Raw genomic sequence first — 12,973 nt, forward strand, 5'->3', positions numbered from 1 at the left:
GCAGCAAGTCAGGCATCCCTGTCCTTCACAATCTCCTGGAGTTTGCTCAAATACATGTCCATTGAGTGATGCTATCCAACCATCTCATCCTCTGCCATCTCCTTCTCCTTTTGTCTTCAATCTTTCCCAGCATCAGGGTCTTTTCTAATGAGTTGGCTCTTAACATCAGGTGGCCAAAGGATTGGAGCTTCACCTTCAGCACCATCCCTTCCAATGAATATTCAGTGTTGATTTCAAGTGACATTGTCTAGGTCTAACTGACAAGCTGGGTTGGGGGAAGTTAGTGCTTTATTCCCGCAAGGGTCTTTGACTGAAAGAGACTGGACCAGAGTCAGAACTGTGGGCCTGTCTGTGGTCCAGAGTGTACTCCATGTCTCACTGGACACAGTGTAGCCACTGTATTGCCCCGATACTGCAGACCCTAGCATTCCTTTGTTCCCCCAATAGTCTTTACTTTTTAGAGCAGTTTAGAGTCACAGCAAAACTGAGCAGAAGGTGCAGAACTCCACACAGACCCCCCACAGCCTCCCCCACCGTCAGCACCCCCACCGGGTGGTATCTTTGTTACAGCGGATGAACCTGCACTGCCATGTTCAGATCCCATCTCAGCATCCGCATTTGGGGGAATATTTACTTACACCTCATCAACAGATGAATAAATCAAGGTGGACTATATCAGACCTACAAACCAAGCCTAGCACGTTTTCTTGATTCACAGCACTGCTGATTAGAGATCACTCTCCTTCCTTCCGGATTTTTGTATTCCATGAATGAGTGATGTGATTTTAAGTCTGTGTTAAAATACCTGGAGTACGTACAAATCTCTGTTCATTCTAGTTGTTTTCCTTTCAAAACGCTGTCTCCCAGGCGATGAACTGGTGTGGGCCTTGTCCTTCCAAGATGGATTTTTACACATCAGGAGGTGTGTGTTGTTTTTGCCATTGGCCTGAGGTCAAGGACGGGCCTTTAGAACGGGGCCAACACAGCAGGCAGAACTGAGAGACTGAAGAGCAGTGCTCTCCAGTTTGCATCTATAATGTGACGGTTGCGTGGGGCGGGTGCTCCCCAGCTTAGTTGTGTATGTTTTACTTTCCATCATAAAGCCTGAATTTTGGGAAAAACAGCATGGGGCTTATACATAACTATTCCAAGTAAAGTTTCTCAGAAAAAAATAAGAACAAGCAAATGTGCTTTCTTTTCTCTACCTTTTCTTTCCATGTTCCAATAGTATCACAAGGATGTGGGTGGTACAGGTCAGCCAATGGTTCTAGGACATACGGCGTGAACATCTCCAGAAACCAGACCTTTTCTAAAGCCATGATGCAGGCCACCCTTGTGGGCCACACATGAAGATGTACCCACCGAGGCTTTCGTCTTGCAGAACTCAACCACAGAGATCACTGTTTATTCACTCAGCTCTTCTTTCTCTGGTGCTTGCTCGCTTCAGTTGTGTCCGACTGTACGACCCCATGGACTGTAGCCCACCAGGCTCCTCTGTCCATGGGATTCTCCAGGCAAGAATACTGGAGTAGGTTGCCATTTCCTTCTCCAGGAGATCTCAACCCAGGGAGTGAACCCGCATCTCTTGCCTCTCCTGCCTTGGCAGGCAGTTTCTTTACCACTAGCGCCACCTGGATACACAAACCTTTTTACACAGCACAATTTGCTACTCTTGATTGAGGAAAGAATATTTCCTTCCTTGGTGTTTGTTCAGCACTTACTCTGCACCAGCGTTGCCCCAGTTAGCACATTGGTATAATAAACCAGGGGATTATATGATAACATCCCTGTGGGTGACATTGTAGAGGGAGACGTCCCCTCCTACTCGGGGACCAGGTGTCACCCAGAGCCTACCTGCTCAGAGCACCCCTGGGTGCTTATTAGAAGTGCAGGTTCCCAGGCTAACTCCAGACTGAACCTGCATTCTTATGAGGTCTCTGAGGGCATAGCAACCACTCCAGTATGCTTGCCTGGGAAATCCCATGGACAGAGGAGCCTGCGAGCCACAGTCTGTTGAGTTGCAAGGAGTGAGACACGATTGAGTGACTAACACTTTCACTTTTCACAGGCATCTACAATGTATTCTCAGAGGATTTGGTTATGTCTCAGACAAAATCCAGAGTCTCTTTCAGCTTCCATGGATCACGTGACTGCCTTGTCACCTTGATGTGTAGGTAACCAATGCACTGAGGTTCCTTTCAACCTGCCCAGGCACATCAGAGTTCAGATGCAGTCACTGTCTTCTCACCCAGTTGTTCCATGGAGCATCTCTAACCCAATGTAGAAGTATTTCATTCCATCTCTTATTTCTCCTTCATCTTCTGAGAAGGAAGAATTGACTTGAATCACTGGCAGGTTCTTCATCTGCTGTTCTCTCTCAAGAAAGCTATTAATGTACCCACTGGAAGTCTCCTCTCAATTACAGTATGTGTTGGCAAACATAAGAGTTCTGACGCTTTGTTGTGTTTTTCCCGCTGGAAGTGTGAACCCAGATAAACGTGTCCCACATGCTGACATGTGAACTCCCTACCCCTAAAGCGTGTGTGTGCTTTAGTTGCAGTGTTTTCTCTCTGTGCGTGACTTCCTGGAACTCTTAACGCAGACAGGGACTTTGTCAGGGGAGTGTGTTGGGATGAAACTGGGTGAACCGCCACCCTGGATCCAGGGGGCCTCGTAGTGGGTCAGACCCTCTGTGGGACCTCGGAGCCAAGTTCAGATGTCACATCCCTCTGCCTTCTTGACTAAGGCTGCTCCGTGCAGTATTTTCAGTCTTGGCCTCTGGGTCCCACGAACTGTCCCCCACCTCCAAGCAGAGCTTAACTGGCCTCCGGCTTTATGCAGATGTGCCTTCTGACTTGTCTTCGCCTTTAAAGCTCTCTGCTGCCTTTTCACTTCGTTTTTTTCCTTGTGTGATCATTCTCCTTGTTTATTTCATCCTCCTTGAAACAGAAAGTGCTTTTCTCGTATCACATCCACTTCCAAATGTTCTTCTTCCAGTCTCATCACCAGACTGTTTTCTGCAGGAAACCCCAAGCCTAAAACTCCTTCTTATTTTATTTTATTTTATGTTATATCATTCTCTTTCCATCTCAATTCTACTACATCTGTTCCTGGCAGCATTCTCTCCTTTATCTTTCCCCCTGTAGGATTTGTAGTCACTCTTTAAGGCTAATGACTAATGTCATCTCCGCCGTGAGCTGTCCCCATGACCTCCCAGGCTGACTAATACTTTCTTCCATTGTGTCCCCAAAGTACTTCTTTTCCTGTCTGTTTTAAAGCACTTATTACTTTGAATTATAGCTATTTTATTATTCATTCATCCATCTGTCCACCCATCCAGAAGAAAGCAGATCCCCTGCCTTCAAGTTTAGAATTTGGTTGGTGAGACATCAAAAAAAGAGCAAACTATTGAACAAAACTTTAATGAATCATACATAATTCTTTTTGATATACTGTTAACTTTTTGGAAACAAGATATCTATTTTATTTACTATTGTATCTTTAGTACATGATCTTACTTGAGTGTTTTTTTTTTTTTTCTTATTGTCTACCAATGTTCATTTAGAGAATAAGTAATGCAATTAGTGGTACAGTGGTAAAGAATACACCTGCCATTGCAGAAGACACAGGAGACCCGAGTTCAATCCCTGGGTCAGGAAGACCTGGAGACCTGGCAAAGCGATTATTGGCAACTCACTCCAGTATTCTAGCCTGGGAAATCCCATGGACAGAGAAGCTTGGTAGGCTACAGTCCATGAGGTTGCAAAGAGTCAGACACGACTGAGCAAGCACCTTTACCTTGATGTAATTAGTGACTCATATGAAGGAATTTTTATTTAATATGTTGATTCTCTTTTATATAGTGCCTATAACCTCTCTGCTTTCAAATTCTTAAATTCTTTCCCTACTTCTGTCCCTTCAAAGTCAAGACTATTTAAAAGGGTTAAGTTCCCATAGTAATAAAATATTAAAAAGTGCCCCCAAAAAGTAACAAAAATAAATAAAATCAAGACTGTTTGGCTGGCAAAGCTTCCACCAGCCCCTTGACTACAAACCAGGCCACTCTCACTGTAATAATCATTTCTCATTTATTTTCTCCCATAAATACCTATTTTCCTCTACAGTCTATTTCATCCAACATAAAAACAAGGTGCTCTTAATTCTGTTACTTTCGCCCTTCATTTCCTTTGGTCATTTTCAGTCAGGAAGAGAAATCACAGCGAGAATATAAGTGCCTACTGCCTGTTTCTGAGATGCTTTTGTAAGGAATCAGCCAGTGAGTCTGTGAACAGGAGGCTTGGGGTCACAGGGCAGCAGGTGGAACCGCTGCTACTGGATGCGTGGACCCTTGGAGGAAGGTGAGCCCTGGAGCGTCTGATTCATGAAGGTGCTCACGTGGTCCCCACCTGAGGTCAGGGACATGCCTCCACTCCATGGCATGCTGCTCATGGAGCAGGATGTTATCCAGGCCAGGAGAGCCACACTTGTAGGGAAACGATCTCATATGCCCGGGGTGACCATGAAGTCAGCTCTGCTCTTCTGGGTACCCCGTGAAAGCTGAGAGAGTTCAAACCCCCTCAGCCCTCTGAGGGCCTGTGTCCTTGGAGGCAGAGGCAGACACAGAGCCCATTGTCTCTCTTGGGGTCAGGGGCTCCAAGTTCCTTGCAGGAAGGAAGAACTGGCAGGCCCACTCACCTTCCTGACCTCCCCTGCCTCTCTGATTCTATCTCAGCTCTCAGCTCTGGTTCTCCTTCAGCTCCCCAGTCTCTAAACACTGGAGCCCCACCCCAGGTGTGTCCCTGACCCTCTTTGCTGGTGACTTCTTGGTGAGCTCTTCCAGGCTTTCAATCCACTTGCGTGTCAAATCCGCTCTTCCCTGAACTTCAGACTCACTCTGATGGGAAGTGACTTGTGGACTTGCAGGCTCAATCTTTAGTTGAGAGCTTCTAAATCAGGGACAGCCTCTAAAAGCAAGTTATTTCAGATTCAGTGGAATACTTGGCTGCCAAAGCACTGCACAGATTTGTGTGTGTGCATATATATACTTGCACATACACATATATAGTGAGATGACACGTACATTTACATACACCCAATTTTAATAATTCATCGGAGGAGATGATCCCTGCTAATTCAGCACTCACTTGACTATTTTAACGCTTGATCCTCATTTTAAATATTTCTCCTGCATGGCAGCAAGTTCTGTGAAATGATTCATGATATGTTTTGGTGAAGTGGAGAAGGATAAATGGAAGCCATCCAAATGTCAGACAACTCTTGTTCATACCGATGGCCTTGTGTGTATCTGTAAGTTTCTAGTTTCTTTTTTAGTTCAGGGAACTAAGAAAGTAAACTAGATTTATGGACCAAATATCTGCATTCAGGTAAATGTCAAGAAATAAAATCGGCATTTACGATGATAGTCATAAAAGAGCCACATGCTCTAAAAGTGTCTTTTGTCACAGTCGTGTTAAAAGCCAGACATCACCATGTTAGTTGAGGGAGTTGTGTTGCTGTGTTTGTGTATGCCCTGGTCTGTTTTGTTTCCACCAGTGGGTGAGCCTCTCCCTCATGTTGGTCACTCTTGGTGTCTGTTTCTGCTGGTCTTTGACATTGTGCCCTCAGCACACCCACACACAAATGCACACACGCACACAGGTACACACACACACACACGGGCACACACACAGTGCACACACACACAGGTATACACGCACACACACATGAGCACATACACAGAGCACACGCACACAGGTACACACACACACATGAGTACATACACAGTGCACACGCACACAGGTGCACACGCACACACACATGGGCACATACACAGTGCACACACACAGGTGCACACACACACACGGGCACATACACAGTGCACACACACAGGTGCACACACACACACGGGCACATAGACAGTGCACACACACAGTGCACACACACACACAGGTACACACGCACACACATGGGCACACACACAGTGCACACACAGGTGCACACGCACACACACAGGCACATAGACAGTGCACATACACAGGTGCACACGCACACACATGGGCACATACACAATGCACACACACAGGTGCACACACACACATGGGCACATACACAGTGCACACAGGTGCACACACACACACACAGGCACATACACAGTGCACACACACAGGCGCACACGCAGACATGGGTACACACAGTTTCCTCCCAGCTCCCCTTCCCTGGTGTTTCCACCTCACATTCTCTCCCTCTCTCCCCCTTTCCTTCTCTTCACATTACCTTTTCTTCTTTTGCAAATGTCTACTTTCAATGTTCTACTAGACCCACCCCTCTTGAACCTGAGAAAACCATTCTTTTGAACACTGAGAAATATCTATAGTAGAAACCACACCAGGAATAACCAGGAAAAGAAATCAGCAAATAATGAAAAAGGGCAACATTGATAAAAATCCATTCTAGATGAGAAAAATGATGTGACTCTCCTTCTTACTACACAATAATCAAATATAAAGACTGCCTGAAAGAAGTATGTGTATATAAATGTCATCTGAAGAAGTGAATTAATTATATTTTAAAGAGCATGAAGCCACTATGTTAGTTGCTAATATGCCAAATATGGTTATGATTATCTTTTGAATGTAAAAACATTGCATTCTTTCTTAATATTTTTATTTTTTAATTAATTAACTAATTTGTCTGTACCAGGTCTTAGTTGTGGCACATGGGATCTTTGCTCTTCACTGCAGCATGGGGGATTTTTAGTTCCAGCCTGTAAAGTCTTAGTTTTGATATGTGGGATCTAGTTCCCTGACCAGGAATCAAACCTGGGCCCCCTGCATTGGGAGAGTGGAGTTTTAGCCACTCAACCACCAGGGAAGCACCCAAAACATTTCATTCTTAAATCAAATTTTTAAACAAATTAAGCCTTACTCTCTGTCATTCTCAATATTCAGAGCCATTCAGAGCCTGCTCTTTAGAAAGAGTTCAAGTCTGCACATCTTGGGGTAAGAAAAAGTCAGTAAATGTTCACAGGAGAGAACAGAGGACACCTGTGTTCTAGTCATTCAGTACTAAAATAGGTGGTACTTTATGCTTCCTGATCTTCATTTAAAGCCACCAAATGTAGGGTTTACTTGTGTGGTCCTGATGTGTTTCCGGGAGTGATGGCCCCACGATCACAAAGAAGCTGCAAACCCATCCCTAGTTCATGGTTTTACTTTGTGAATAAATAAAGTAGGATTTACTGACTAACCTGCTCCTGTTAACCCCACCCACCACCATCTCTCTTTTGGCTCTCCTCGGTGGAGAGGGCAACTAGAACCAAAAGCCCATGTGGATCAACGACCTGTTGTTCCAAGGAGAATGGGCAGCCACATCGTCTGAACAGTCACTGGGTAGTTTTGATGCCTCTCCCAGGGAAAGGCAATTCCTGTTTGCATGAAGTCATCTTCATACGCTTACATATGGATGGACTTCAGCTTCAGGCCACATTTATGAAGTGTGATACCAAGACCCAGGCTCATAGATGCATTGGTGCTGGTGCATGCATGCTCAAGTCATGTCCGACTGTTTGCAACCCACGGACTGTAGCCCTCCAGGCTCCTCTGTCCATGGAATTTTCCATGGAGCGAAAATACTGGAGTGGGTTGCCATTTTCTCCTCCAGGGCATCTTCCCAACCCAGGGATCAAACCCTTGTCTCCTGCATCTCCTGCATTGACAGGCGGGTTCTTTACCACCGTGCCGCCTGGGATGTCTATAGATGTACAGGAGATAAGAAATGAACAAGAAGCACTCTGTTCCCTTTTAGACAGTTCCAGGTTACTGGGAGAGACAACGGCAATTAGGGAGTTAAGTTTTACAATCATGGAAACTTCCAGACCCCCATGGTGGCACAAAAGGAGTGTGTTCTGACAGTGTTGCCAAAATGATATCATTGGGAGAGTGTGTCCACCAGCATGGTGGGGCGAGGGGAGCAGGAGGGTTCAGAGAGTCTTCTTAGCTTCCTCCACTGTTACTCAGGATTCAGAGTAAGTTTTTATTATTGTTGTTATCATTATTATTATTGCAGTGTGGCTTTTAATGGCTTGACTATTTTATGAAAAAACTGTTGTGGACATTATGCAAGTAATTGATCATTCATAAAACTTAATCCCAATTAAATGAGGAAAAAGCATCTATTAGCTCTGGCCTTATGGGAAAACAACTCTCACTCTTATAAACCTGATATTATCAAGTAACCTTGCTGATGGAATCAGTGTTCCATGACAGCAAACCAACCATCGATAAATAGCAACGACATGGCTGCTGAATTGATGACATGAGTCACAGGAGAAGCTTAAATTATAGGTTTTCTGTGGGTGCTGTGCTTCACACAGCGTGGGCACGCGTGTCCACCATGTGGCTGAGCAAGCTGGGCGTGGACTCGGGGATTGTCCTCCATGAAAGAAAAGTGACCCCCAGGCTCATCTGTGTAAAAGTAAACTTGTGTTTGCGGTAGCCTGTGACGTGGAATCAGGAGGCCCATTTCAAGTGAACACAGACTTAACTTTCCCACAGGCGCCTGTCTCTTGATTCCGTAGAAGGTGGCTGAGTAGCCGGGCGAGACTTGCTTCCAAAGTCTCGCCATTCCTCCCGGGTGCTCAGCTGTGGGGGCTGCTCCCAGCTCTCGTTGCCTACATACCCCTCCATCCACATCTTCCTTCTTGCCTAGCATCCCTGCTTGCCTAGATGGCTTACCTGGTGACCTTCATCCCTAAGGGACCTGAGCCCTGGTCACCACGACCTTCAAGTTCTCTGGCTGCTGCCCAGCTGATTGGCTGTCAAGTCTGGCCAGAAAGAACGAGGAGAGGCCAAGAGGGTCACTAAACGTGTTCTTCTCTGTTCCCCAAATTTAATGGCAGCCTTGCAGTTCCTGATAGCCAGGATCCATACTCCTGCCAGGATGGCAACCCTCTCCTGCCTGCTGGGCTCCCCGCCCAAGATATCCACATGACTGAGAGGCAGGCAGAGCTGGAACTTTGATCGGACTCTCAGGTGTCCCCCAGTGGAAGCCCTCTTTTAAGGGACCAGGATCTTTAGACCCTCAGAGGACAGATTTAGGGGGAGTAATGTACAATCCTTCAAGTTAGTCATTAGGAATCATAGTAAACCAAGTCATTCCTAACGCCACCTGTTTGTTAGTTCTTGGGCCCAAATATCCAAACCATGGAGGGCAGGGCACTATAACGGTCATCATGTGTGCATACTGGCCCCAAAGAAGGCATGCCCTCTCGGCAGGGTAGCACCTTCAAGCCAGCATCTCAGCTTTGCCTTTGAGAGGTTATTCTGTCACTCCATCAGGCCAGGATATGCTATAAGTCATACCAGAGGTGTATCCAGTTATTTTCTTTGTCTTCCTAGCTGGGTCTCTTAGAGACGCATGAGAATGCTTGTTGGCAGAATGTTCAGATAGCAGTGCTGTCTGAAGTGCTGAAGATGGGCCAGGAGAATCCATACTCAAATACATGTTGCGTGTGTGTTAGCCGCTCAGTCGTGTCCTATTCTTTGTGACCCCAGAGACTGTAGCCCGCCAGGCTCCTCTGTCCTTGGGATTCTCCCAGGCAGGAATACTGGAGTGGGTTGCCGTTTCTTTCTTCAGGGGATCTTCTGGACCTAGGGCTCAAACCCACGTCTCCTGCACTGGCAGGAGGACTCTCTACTGCTGAGCCAGTGAGGGGAATGCCAACAGTCCTGGTTCCCCTCGCTGATGGAAAGTATGTATCTGCCACATCAGTGACTGCGAAACACTCATAGTTGCATCTATGTTAATCTGTAAAGCAAATATCCTTTATTTTGGTCTAGCAGTTGCAATTAGAACTATTATTTGAGTTTGTGGTTGCCCACTGTTAACCCCGAGGATCAGTCTTACTAAGAGTCTGCACTTTAACTTTTTATTTTATTTTGGAATATAGCCGATTAACAGTGTAGTGATAGTTTCAGGTGCATGGCAGAGCGGCTCAGCTATACATCCACATGGATCCATTCTCCCCCAGACTCCCCTCTCACCCAGACTGCCACGTGACATTGAGCAGACTTCTCTGTGTTGTACAGCAGGTCTTTGTTGGTTATGCATGTTAAATACAACAGTGTGTGCTTGTCCATCCCAAACTCCCTAACTATCCCTTCCCCCGATCCTTCCCCCTAGGCAACCACAAGTTTCTTCTTGAAGTCTTGTGAGTCCCTTTCTGTTTTGTGGATAAGTTATTTTGTATCACCTCTTTTTAGATCCCATGGATAAAAGATGTCATATGCTATTTCTCTAACTTCCTTCACTCACACTGTTAAATTTAATGAAGAGAAAGAACATAGGGCCCACCAGCCATGCATCCTCTAAGTTTTAAGTGACACTAATCACTGTCATTTCTTCTAGACTATGATGTTTGGGGGTTACTATTTTGATGCTGGGACGAAGAAGTTTTAGAGGATTCCACTTACAGTTCCCACTTCACTTGTCAAGAAGCCAGTTATGCTTTTGTGTTTACCTGGAGAGGAAAGAGCCTGAGTGCCTCTTCAATTGCATGTCAGTTTTTCTGCCATGTTTTTGCCCACTTTTAAGTTATTTGTCATTTTCCTGTTTATTTGAAAGAATTCTTTGTCTTATTGGCCTTTTATTGTTTTGAAGAGTGTAATATATCTACAGAATCATGTACTTATCATGATAAGAGGAGAGCTCAATGAATTTTCACGACCTAAACACGTTTGTGTAAATAGATTAAAAACCAGAATATTGACAGGAAGCTCTCCTTATTGGCTGGTATCTCTTGATGAATAAAGGTTCTTAAATTTAAGATGTTCTAATTTACCAGTGTTTTCCTTTAAATCATTATGTTTTGTAAACTGCTTAGGAAGTTTTTGCCAAGGTCATGAAAGAACTTTCTCACATTTTTTTTCTGGAAGTTTTATTGTTTCATAGCACATGGTTTAAATCCATAACCTGTCATGAATAGTTTGTTGTATGCACCATCAGTTAGAGTCAAGACTTTTTTTTCAGATAAATATTCAGTTGACCCGGTGCCAGCCACTGAAGAGACAACTCTTTCCCCAGTGACACCTTCGCCATAAATTGCCTGTATTTGTGTGAGTCTATTTCTGGTTCCAGTAGACGGACTGTATACTCTGTTCTTTTTCTCTATTTGTTTATGTTTGCACCAGAAATACCTGTCTCAGGTACTAAAGGTTTATGATAAACTCTGACATCCAGGTCTGTAAGTCTTTCAACTTCCTCACTGTTCTTCTTCAAGACCATTTTTGCTGTTCTTGGTTCTTTTCATTTCCATCCAAATTTTAGAGTTAACTTGTCAATTGCTAAAAAAAAAAAGAAAAAAGAAAAATATTCTTCTTGGGATTTTGTTTGGGGTTGCATTAAAATTAGTAGGTAAAATTTGAGAAGAATTGAAATCTCTCAGTACTGAATCTTTTATTCCATGAACATTTTCTATTTCTTCCTTTATGAAGATTGTCTTTAATTTTCACAAAATGTTATTTGCTTTTTATAGGTTTTACATGTCTTGTATTAATTTATTCCTCAGTGTTTCATACTTCCATGCATCATAAATGGTTTTATTTTAATTTTTTCTCATTTTTTATCACTGGTTTATAGAAGTTCAAATCATTTTAAACAGTGACTTCATTAAATTTGCTTCCTTATTTTAGTACTTTATCTGTAGGGTCTTTGGGGGTTTCCTCAAATAATATCATGTCTCTGAAAATATAGTATAAGTTTTTTCTTTTTCAAACATCACACCTGCATTTTTTTCCTGCCAGTCATTCTTCAAATTCATTCTTCTGGGTCCCTTCCTATGAGTCTGTGCTTTTCTTTCTAACCAGAAGAAAACAACAGAAATACCCAATATGAATTTTCTCTGGAAATATTGGAGCACGTAAATAATTTCTTGGACTCAGGGATTTATAACTTCCATTTGTTTTCCTGTTCTATTCTTTTGGTGGGATGTACTCAAAATATAGCTATTGCTGAACCTACATTTTAAAATTAATTTTTATAGGAGAATAATTGATGTACCATACTGTGTTAGTTTCAGGTGTATAGCAAAGTGAGTTGGTTATATATATACATATATCCACTCTTTTTTAGATTCTATTCCCATATATGTGGGAAATAGATGTCCCACTATATGTCTGTGCTGAGTCACTTAAGTCGTGTCCAACTCTTTGCGACCCTAAGGACTGTAGCCCGCCAAGCTCCTCTGTCCATGGAGATTCTCCAGGCAAGAATACTGGAGTGGGGTTTCATGCTCTCCTCCAGGGGATCGTCCCAATCCAGGGATCAAACCTGCGTCTCTTACATAGGCATTCGCAGGCAGGATTCTTTACCACTAGTGCCACCTGGGAAGCCCATTCCCATATATGAACCTGTGTTTTTGAATGTGTTACATATCTTCTGTTAACTTGCACTGAGGATTTATTACTGTTAAAATAAGCTGGAAAATTATTCTAGAACCCAGTGTTCATTGCACAGATTTGAGGGACTCGCAGTTTCCTAAGCCTGAAAGGTCAGTGAATTTGACATCAAACAGACCTCCAGCAATGAATCTATCATCAGCGTTATCTGATTGCTATTGTCCTCCATCATTTTTGAATAAAATTTCAGCTATATCTTGTCATCAAAGGGAGCACCATTTCAAGTTAGAATTCAGGTTACCAAATGGAAGCATTTTCTGAAAATGTAACCAAATTTTTCAGGTAAAAATACAGATCTTCTAAAGATATTTTAATAAAATCAAAACCACAGATATGAAATATGGCATTGAAAGGCATTCGGTGCATCGGTAACGCTCCCTGGAGGACTCTGCATGTTTAAAGCAACAGTTTGATTGAATAGAACAATAAATGCAGGGCTGAGTGTATTTTTTCTCTTTCTTTCTCATCTACTAGAAAAATATAGATAATAGAGCTCATTTATTTCCTTAACATTTCAGAGC

The sequence above is a fragment of the Bos mutus genome, chromosome 14, assembly GCF_027580195.1.
Source record: "Bos mutus isolate GX-2022 chromosome 14, NWIPB_WYAK_1.1, whole genome shotgun sequence".
Lineage (NCBI taxonomy): Eukaryota > Metazoa > Chordata > Mammalia > Artiodactyla > Bovidae > Bos > Bos mutus.